The sequence below is a fragment of the Somniosus microcephalus genome, chromosome 4, assembly GCF_052327205.1.
Source record: "Somniosus microcephalus isolate GS21.2 chromosome 4, FLI_Smic_1.0, whole genome shotgun sequence".
Classification (NCBI taxonomy): Eukaryota; Metazoa; Chordata; class Chondrichthyes; order Squaliformes; family Somniosidae; genus Somniosus; species Somniosus microcephalus.
In genome coordinates this window covers 33,216,925-33,226,059 of record NC_140990.1, presented here as the reverse complement: position 1 = coordinate 33,226,059, position 9,135 = coordinate 33,216,925, and the positions used below count along the sequence as shown (strand labels likewise).

The following is a 9,135-nucleotide window of genomic DNA, read 5'->3' as shown; positions in this document are numbered from 1 at the left end:
ACGCCAAGTGGGAGGCCGTCCTCCTCCCTCCGAGTAAAGCAGTAACCATTGTTAGAGACACAGGGGAGAACCCGGCAGAAGGAATACTGGGAACTGGGGAGCCCCACAACTGTGGGGACGTAGATATGAACCTGGAAGAAGATAGGATAAAAGACACCCCTTTAGCGACAGCGGAAGAGACGTTGTACGTAGATGGTTCACGCAAGTATATAGATGGGCTGCCCCGAACGGGGTGGGCGGTGGTTAATGGCGAATTAAAAACCGTAGAGTCAGGACGGATTGATGGAGGCCTATCGGCCCAAGTGGCAGAGCTAGTGGCTCTCACCAGGGCACTAGAGTTGTCAGAGAATAAAATCGTGAACATTTACACAGATAGTAGGTATGCCTTTGGGGTGGTCCACGATTATATGATTGCATGGGGTAGGAGGGGATTCATTACTACGGGAGGCAATCCCATAAAACACCAGCTGAGGATAGAAGCCCTCCTCGAAGCTAGCGACAAACCCCAACAGGTAGCAGTAATTAAGATTAAGGCACATCAGAGGGAACCGGACCGGACTAGCCCGGACTGGTTAAATCACCAGGGGAACCAGGCTGCGGACCATGCAGCACAAAGGGCGCTAGAGCAAGAAAGGATTGAAGAAGTACCAATAGCCGCTGTGAGCAGCTCCGAGGACGAGATAAGTATTGATGAACTCCATGAGGACACCCCCGACGTCGAAAAAGGTACATGGGAAGAACAAGGCGCAAAGCGGGGAAGCGATAATGTCTGGCGAAAGGATAACAGGGTAATGGCCCCCAAGTGCATTCAAAATACGCTATTAGAACTCCACCATGGGCTTGTACACTCAGGGAGAGAAGCGATGATGGGAAGCCTCAGCAAAGAATGGTGGTGGAAGGGGATGGGAAGAGATATCGCGAGATACTGCCATCGATGTATCACCTGTGCGCAGTATAACCCCGGGCGACCCATAAAGGTCAAAATGGGACATCAACCAAGGCCACGAGGGCCCTGGGAGCATATACAAATAGACTTCACAGGTCCCCTTCCACCGTCACACGGCAAAACATACTGCCTCGTGGTCATAGACCAATTCACCCGCTGGGTAGAGGCTTTCCCCACGCGAAATTGCACCGCTTTGACAGTTGCCAGAGTCTTAGCTGAAGAAGTCCCTGATCGGGACAGACTGCTGTACATATGTCCCAGATAGCTCTGAGAATATCACGAGCCTAGCAAATCATATCCAAGAAGAAATAAAGAAGCTCCATCAACCCACAAGCACAGGGTGGCTTGATTGGTTGCTAGGGAAAACCGGGTGGGGAGCGTGGATGATGCAAGGGATAATAATAATAGTTGTAATTTGTATGTTGATGTGTTGTGCGCTGAGCCTTATAAAGTTGTGTTGCCAAATTGCTATGCAAACCGTGATGCCGATCGCCTCTATCAAGGAGGAACACACCAACCTGCTACCAAGGGACGAAGAACACCAATACGACACTGTCGAAGGAACAACCGAACCCCCGGACATAAGCCAGTGGCTGTAAGCACCGACGAAAGGGGGACCGAGGATGGTCATCTGGGAGCAAATGAATCGTGCTCCAGGACCAAGAGGAGGGATTGTTAGAATAAAATTTTGCTGGACAAGATTTTGCTGGAAAAGACACAAACAACAAATTCGCTGACTGGGACTAATTGAATCACTGCACAGTGAGACATGCCACGCTTACGCATGGCTGGAACAAAGTTCATCTCGTGTCCTGACTGGGACTAATTGAATCACTGAGGACTAACAAGGTTCACTGGTATCCTATCATCGAACTAATCACTTGTATCCTATTATCGAACTAATCACATTCCGCCGGGGAACAAGACAGAACGAAGACCTGAAGAGGCAGAATTGGCAACACAAGTGTGTAAACTCCTGACTGGAGGAAAATAACGATATGCGCTAATAAACAAATTGATTGGATGAATGTAAATGATCTAAAACCAACTTCTTGGAATTGTATATAAGCTCGGCACGTACTACAATCGGGGAGAAGGTGCTCTCGCAGACCGCGTGGTTGCAGACGCTTCTCCCAGAGCTCTGTCATTTAATAAAGTTGTCTCTCTTACTCAAAGTCTAGTTTCCGAGGAATCATTTTTCCTACAACAGAAGAAAACAAACATAGGATGTGATTAACAGCAGAATCCTACCCCTACAGTCACTTATGAACTTGCTGGTGTCTCATCAGGTAAGATGATCGAGTGAATCCCTTCCCACACACGGAGCAGGTGAACGGCCTCTCCCTAGTGTGAACTCGCTGGTGTCTCAGCAGGTTGGATGAAGTAGTGAATCCCTTCCCACACACAGAGCAGGTGAACAGCCTCTCTCCGCTATGAGTGCGTTGGTGGGCCTTGAGACTGGATGATAGAGTGAATCCTTTCCCACACATGGAGCAGGTGAATGGCCTCTCCCCAGTGTGAACCCGTTGGTGTGTCAGCAGATCCTTTGCGCTTTTAAAACTCTTCTCACAGTCAGCACATTTAAAAGCTCTATCAAGGTGAACAAGTTGGTGTGTCAGCAGGTGGGATGATTTAGTGAATCCCTTTCCACACACGGAGCAGGTGAATATCCTCTCCCCAGTGTGAACCCCTTGGTGTGTTCGAAGATTGGATGCATGAGTGAATCCCTTCCCACATACAGAACAGGTAAACGGCCTCTCCAGTGTGAACTCGCTGGTGTTGAATGAGGTGAGATGACTGCCTGAAGCTCTTCTCACAGTGAGTACAACTGAATGGTCTCTCGTCGGTGTGAACAAGCTGATGTTTAATAAAATCTGCAGAGAGTTTAAAGCAGTTCCCACAGTCAGAGCATTTAAAAGGTCTCTCATCAGTGTGAACTCGTTGGTGTAAATGGAGGCTGGATGACAGTGTGAATCCCTTCCCACACACGGAGCAGGTGAACGGCCTCTCCCCGGTGTGACTGCGTTGATGAGTTTTCAGCTCAGATGGGTAATTGAATTGCTTCCCACAGTCCCCACATTTCCACGGTTTCTCCATGGTGCGGGTGTCCTTGTGTCTCTCCAGGTTGGACGATCAGTTGAAGCCTTGTCCACACACAGAACACGTGTACGGTTTCTCCCCGCTGTGACTGGTGCGATGTTTTTTCAGGCTGTGTAACTGGTTAAAGCTCTTTCCACAGTCAGTGCTTCTTCTTCGGCAGTCCCTCGGAACACTCTCACTCGGGTGTGTGGGTCTCAGAGCTTTTCCAGTCACACTGATGTTTGAAATCTTTTCCCACAGACAGAACAGACAAGCATTTCTCCTTCCACATTCAAAGGCCGATGATATTCAGGTCCTGATGAATGGAGTGACTCTGTCAGATCTCGATGTGATGTTTGATTTGAGTTTGCGGTCTGTAAATGCTGCCCTTCTCACAGCCTGTAAAAGGAGTTTACAAAAGCCATCACTGTGAGTCCAGGATAGAAATTGACAAGATTCTCTCCTCCTGGTTCCTGGCCAAGGGGGCCGCGCATGCGCCCTGCTGCCCCCTGAGCCTCTCAAGATGGCGGCCGTTACCCCAGGCCTGTCACCGGGAGAAAGCCCCGCAGCTGCCGCCCCGCTCGGGGCAAACACCCAGCCCGGAGGCTCTTGTTCGGGGCCTTTGGCCCACCCCGGGTGTTTGTGAAGCGGATAATGTTGAGTGTTTTAATAATGGGGCCTGGGGCCGCACTCGGGGTGTGAGCAGCCCGCGTCCCCCTGGGGTTCATTTTTTTTTCATCAGTTACCTAGTAAATCCATTACATTCATTGACCAATTATGGTCAACAATATAAATACAACAATAAATTTTTACAGGTAAATCAATAATGTTCACAGTACAAACTGCAACTATTTAATAAACCAAGAATCCATACACACCAGTCCAACTGGCATTGTTCAATCATTCAGTCATTCATTCCTCCATTTGTCCGTTCGTTCGCTCAAGCATAAGTTCCATTGTGTATGACTGCGTACATGTGTGCCATTTCTATCTGCGTGCATGCGTGCGTTCATCCATCCGGCAGGTTTCACGCTCACCAAGCGGGCCTTCATCCTGGGGAGCGGGCCCTTCATTCGGTCGAATGTAAGTTCCATTGTGTATGCGTGCGTGCGTGCATATATTTGTATCCGCATGCGTGCGTTCACTAGAACGTTCGATTAAGGAAGGCTTTAACACTAAATAACACCACAATATACAAAATCCCATAACCGTATTAAAAAATCACTTAAGACTTCAAGTAAACTACTTTTAACCAGAACCTGAAACTTCTTCAAAAACAAGTAATACCAGTTCAACGCCAGTCCTATTGGCACTCTAATAACTCCTCGTCTTCACTTGATGTTATCCAACCATATAATGTCATGATCCTTATCCACAGTCTTCAACCTTTCCACAGAAAAGAAGCCGACCACTTTCTCAAATCCCGTAAAAGAGGAAAACGAGTACTGAAATTCCCTTCTTCTTGCTGTTATCACTCACAGGACCCAGCCATCAAGACATTCGTTATTCCTTGCCGATATACCTTGTTTTGTCTTTTATTTTCCTTTTTTACTTTTATCCCGTTCTCTTTTCCCATCTTATGGCTGTTCAAGCACCATACTATAGATGGGAACAGTCTGTCTTTCCTCCACCAAATGGCGGCGCACAAACCGGCCCACGTCACTGAGACAAAGCCTCACAGCTGCCACCAAACGGAGCACAGACGGGGCCGCTGGAACTCATTCGGGCCGGAGACCGTTCTTCACCTTTAGAAACCGTGCAGCATGCTCACCCACAGCATCTCCCGACTCCGCTTCTGGCGACTAGCCGCTCCGCCCTAGGCCCCCAGCCTGGGGTCCTCCATGCTGGGCCGCCCGCCTAGGACACTCTCCTCTGGGTCTTCCACCCTGGGCCTTCTGCACTGGGCCCTCCGCACTGGCATTCCCCGTGAGCAGCCGGGGTGTGGAGCAGCCCGTTCACACAGCACCGAGCAGAGCTGAGCTGCTGAGAATCTCGCAGCCTCCCCCGGGGTTCATGAACCCGCTCCCTGAGCTCGGGGTGTGAGCGGCCCGCGGCCCCCCGGGGTTCATGAGCACGCTCCCTGAGCTCGGGGTGTGAGCGGCCCGCGGCCCCCCGGGGTTCATGAGCACGCTCCCTGAGCTCGGGGTGTGAGCGGCCCGCGTCCCCCCGGGGTTCATGAACCCGCTCCCTGAGCTCGGGGTGTGAGCGGCCCGCGTCCCCCCGGGGTTCATGAACCCGCTCCCTGAGCTCGGGGTGTGAGCGGCCCGCGTCCCCCCGGGGTTCATGAACCCGCTCCCTGAGCTCGGGGTGTGAGCGGCCCGCCTCCCCCCGGGGTTCATGAACCCGCTCCCTGAGCTCGGGGTGTGAGCGGCCCGCGTCCCCCCGGGGTTCATGAGCCCGCTCCTTGAGCTCGGGGTGTGAGCGGCCCGCGTCCCCCCGGGGTTCATGAACCCGCTCCCTGAGCTCGGGGTGTGAGCGGCCCGCCTCCCACCGGGATTCATGAACCCGCTCCCTGAGCTCGGGGTGTGAGCGGCCCGCGTCCCCCCGGAGTTCATGAACCCGCTCCCTGAGCTCGGGGTGTGAGCGGCCCGTGTCCCCCCGGGGTTCATGAACCCGCTCCCTGAGCTCGGGGTGTGAGCGGCCCGCGTCCCCCCGGGGTTCATGAACCCGCTCCCTGAGCTCGGGGTGTGAGCGGCCCGCGTCCCCCCGGAGTTCATGAACCCGCTCCCTGAGCTCGGGGTGTGAGCGGCCCGCGTCCCCCCGGGGTTCATGAACCCGCTCCCTGAGCTCGGGGTGTGAGCGGCCCGCGTCCCCCCGGGGTTCATGAACCCGCTCCCTGAGCTCAGGGTGTGAGCGGCCCGCGTCCCCCCGGGGTTCATGAACCTGCTCCCTGAGCTCTCTCACCTGATGTGTCAGCGGCTGCTGCCAAGGTCCGCGCATGCTCAGCTCACCTTCTGTTGTTCAGGTTTAAAGTTCAAGCCCCGCCCCTCACACATTCCGATTGGTTGAAGGACCCGCCGCCCGCTCGCTCCTCCAGCCCCGCCCCGCTCTTCCTATTGGTCCGGAGCTCCCGTCAGTCACCCGGGCAGTGTGAGCTGAGCATGCGCGGACCTTGGCAGCAGCCGCTGACACATCAGGTGAGAGAGCTCAGGGAGCAGGTTCATGAACCCCGGGGGGACGCGGGCCGCTCACACCCTGAGCTCAGGGAGCGGGTTCATGAACCCCGGGGGGACGCGGGACGCTCACACCCTGAGCTCAGGGAGCGGGTTCATGAACCCCGGGGGGACGGGGGCCGCTCACACCCCGAGTTCAGGCAGCGGGTTAAATTATTACACCGAGAAAGCAGTGAGAGTGTCGGAGCGCACTGTGGACAGGCTCTGCCCAGTGCTCATGGTAAAACAGTGAAATCTTTGCTATTCCGATCTTCTACTTGATCAGCCCTTCCCTCAGACTGCTCAAGCAGGGCAGAGAGAAACCAAAATCTCCTGACAGAAGCAGCACCTGAAATTATATAAGAACATAAACATAAGAAATAGGAGCAGGAGTAGGCCAATCGGCCCCTCGAGCCTGCTCCGCCATTCAATAAGATCGTGGCTGATCTGATCCTAACCGCCAATCCACTATCACAGAACCATCTCCTGAATCTAACAGAATTAGACACACGAAGTAGGAGCAGAATCAGGCTACACGGCCCCTGGGCCCGCTCCGCTACCCACAGGGCCATGTCCGATCCGAACCTAGACTCATGTCCAAATTCCTGCCCGCTCCCCGTAACCCTTAATTCCCTTTACTTCTGGGAAACTGTCTATTTCTGTTTTAAATTTATGTAATGATGTAGCTTCTACAGCTTTTTGGGGCAGCACATTCCATGGACCTACCACCCTCTGAGTGAAGTAGTTCCTCCTCATCTCAGTTTTGAAAGAGCAGCCCCTTATTCTAAGACTATGCCCCCTAGTTCTAGTTTCACCCATCATCGGGAACATCCTCCCCACATCCACCCGATCCAACCCCTTCACAATCTTATATGTTTCAATAAGATCGCCTCTCATTCTTCTGAACTCCAATGAGTAGAGTCCCAATCTACTCAACCTCTCCTCATACGTCCATCCCCTCATCCCCGGGATTAACTGAGTGAACCTTCTTTGTACTGACTCGAGAGCAAGTATGTCTTTTCTTAAGTATGGACACCAAAACTGTATGCAGTATTCCAGGTGCAGTCTCACCAATACCTTGTACAACTGAAGCAATACTTCCCTATTTTTATATTCTATCCCCCTAGCAATGAAAGCCAACATTCCATTGGCCTTCTTAATCACTTGCTGCACCTGCATACTAACCTTTTGAGTTTCGTGCACCAGGACCCCCAGATCCCTTTGTACTTCAGTACTTTCCAGTTTCTTGCCATTAAGATAATAACTTGCTCTACGATTTTTCCTGCCAAAGTGCATAACCTCACACTTTCCAGTATTGTATTCCATCTGCCAAATCTCTGCCCACTTAATTAGCCTGTCTATGTCCCCTTGCAGGTTTTTTGTGTCCTCCTCACTCACTACTTTCCCTCCCATCTTAGTATCATCTGCAAACTTTGATATGTTACACTCGGTCCCCTCCTCCAAATCGTTAATATAGATTGTAAAGAGTTGGGGACCCAGCACTGACCCCTGCGGAACACCACTAGTTACTGATTGCCAGTCTGAGAATGAACCATTTATCCCAACTCTCTGCCTTCTGTTAGATAGCCAATCCTCTATCCATGCCAGAATATTACCCCCAATCCCGTGATTTTTTATCTTAAGCAATAATCTTTTGTGTGGCACCTTGTCAAATGCCTTTTGGAAGTCTAAATACACTACATCCACTGGTTCCCCTTTATCCACCCTATATGTTACTTCCTCAAAGAACTCCAGCAAATTTGTCAAACATGACTTCCCCTTCATAAAACCATGCTGACTTTGTCCTATTATGATTATCCAAATGTCCTGTTACTCTCTCCTTAATAATGGACTCCAAAATTTTACCAACCACAGATGTTAGGCTAACCGGTCTATAGTTTCCAGCCTTCTGTCTACTGCCCTTTTTAAATAATGGTTTTACATTAGCAGTTTTCCAGTCTGCCGGGACCTTTGCTGAGTCCAGGGAGTTTTGGAAAATTATTACTAATGCATCCACAATCCCTACCGCCACTTCCCTCAAGACCCTAGGATGTAAGCCATCAGGTCCAGGTGATTTATCCGCCTTGAGTCCCATTATTTTTCCGAGTACCACTTCCTTGGTGATTTTGATCGTGTTTAGCTCCTCCCCCCCTTTAGCCCCCTGTTTGTCCAGTGTTGGGATATTCTTAGTGTCTTCTACTGTAAAGACTGATACAAAATATTCATTCAGTGTTTTTGCCATCTCCATATTTCCCACCATTAATTTCCCGGTCTCATCCTCTAAGGGACCAACATTTACTTTAGCCACCCTTTTTCTTTTTATATAACTATAAAAACTCTTACTATCTGTTTTTATATTTTTTGCTAATTTACTTTCATAACCTATCTTCCCTTTCTTAATCAATCTTTTTGTTATTTTTTGCTGTCTTTTAAAGTTTTCCCAATCCTCTATCCTCCCACTAGATTTGGCTACCTTATATGTCCTTGTTTTTAGTCGAATACTATCCTTAATTTCTTTACTTAGCCACGGATGGCTGTCTTTTCTTTTACACCCTTTTACATTGAGTGAAACACAGTCTGCTCACAAGGTCCACACACAGGCTTCGTTGCTATAGAAACGATCACAACATTTATATCGGACCCAATGAAAGGTCTAATCAGAAACTGCCCTCGGGCTCCTTTTACCAAGCTGCCGCCAATGACCTCACAGACAGGCAGCAAATTCAACTGAAACTATTGTATTGGCAAACAGGTGACTGAATGCTCGTGTATTTCAACTGCTATAGTCCAGGATATGTGAAATATATCTGAGTTTATATGAAGGTTTATACAGGGATCTTAATCTTCTCGCAAGTCAAATTATTTTCCCAATGCAATCGAGAGTAATCTTCAGGTAACTAGTGTATCTCTCATGGCGTTGCTCAGGGTGAATACAATCTGGTGTGGGGGTCAATGATT

General features: G+C 50.4%; 1 pseudogene; it reads right to left on the bottom strand.

The window, feature by feature from the left end:
• Window positions 1–1,291: 1,291 nt before the first annotated feature.
• LOC147118571 (uncharacterized) overlaps window positions 1,292–9,135 on the bottom strand; it is a 175,432-nt pseudogene continuing 167,588 nt past the window's right edge.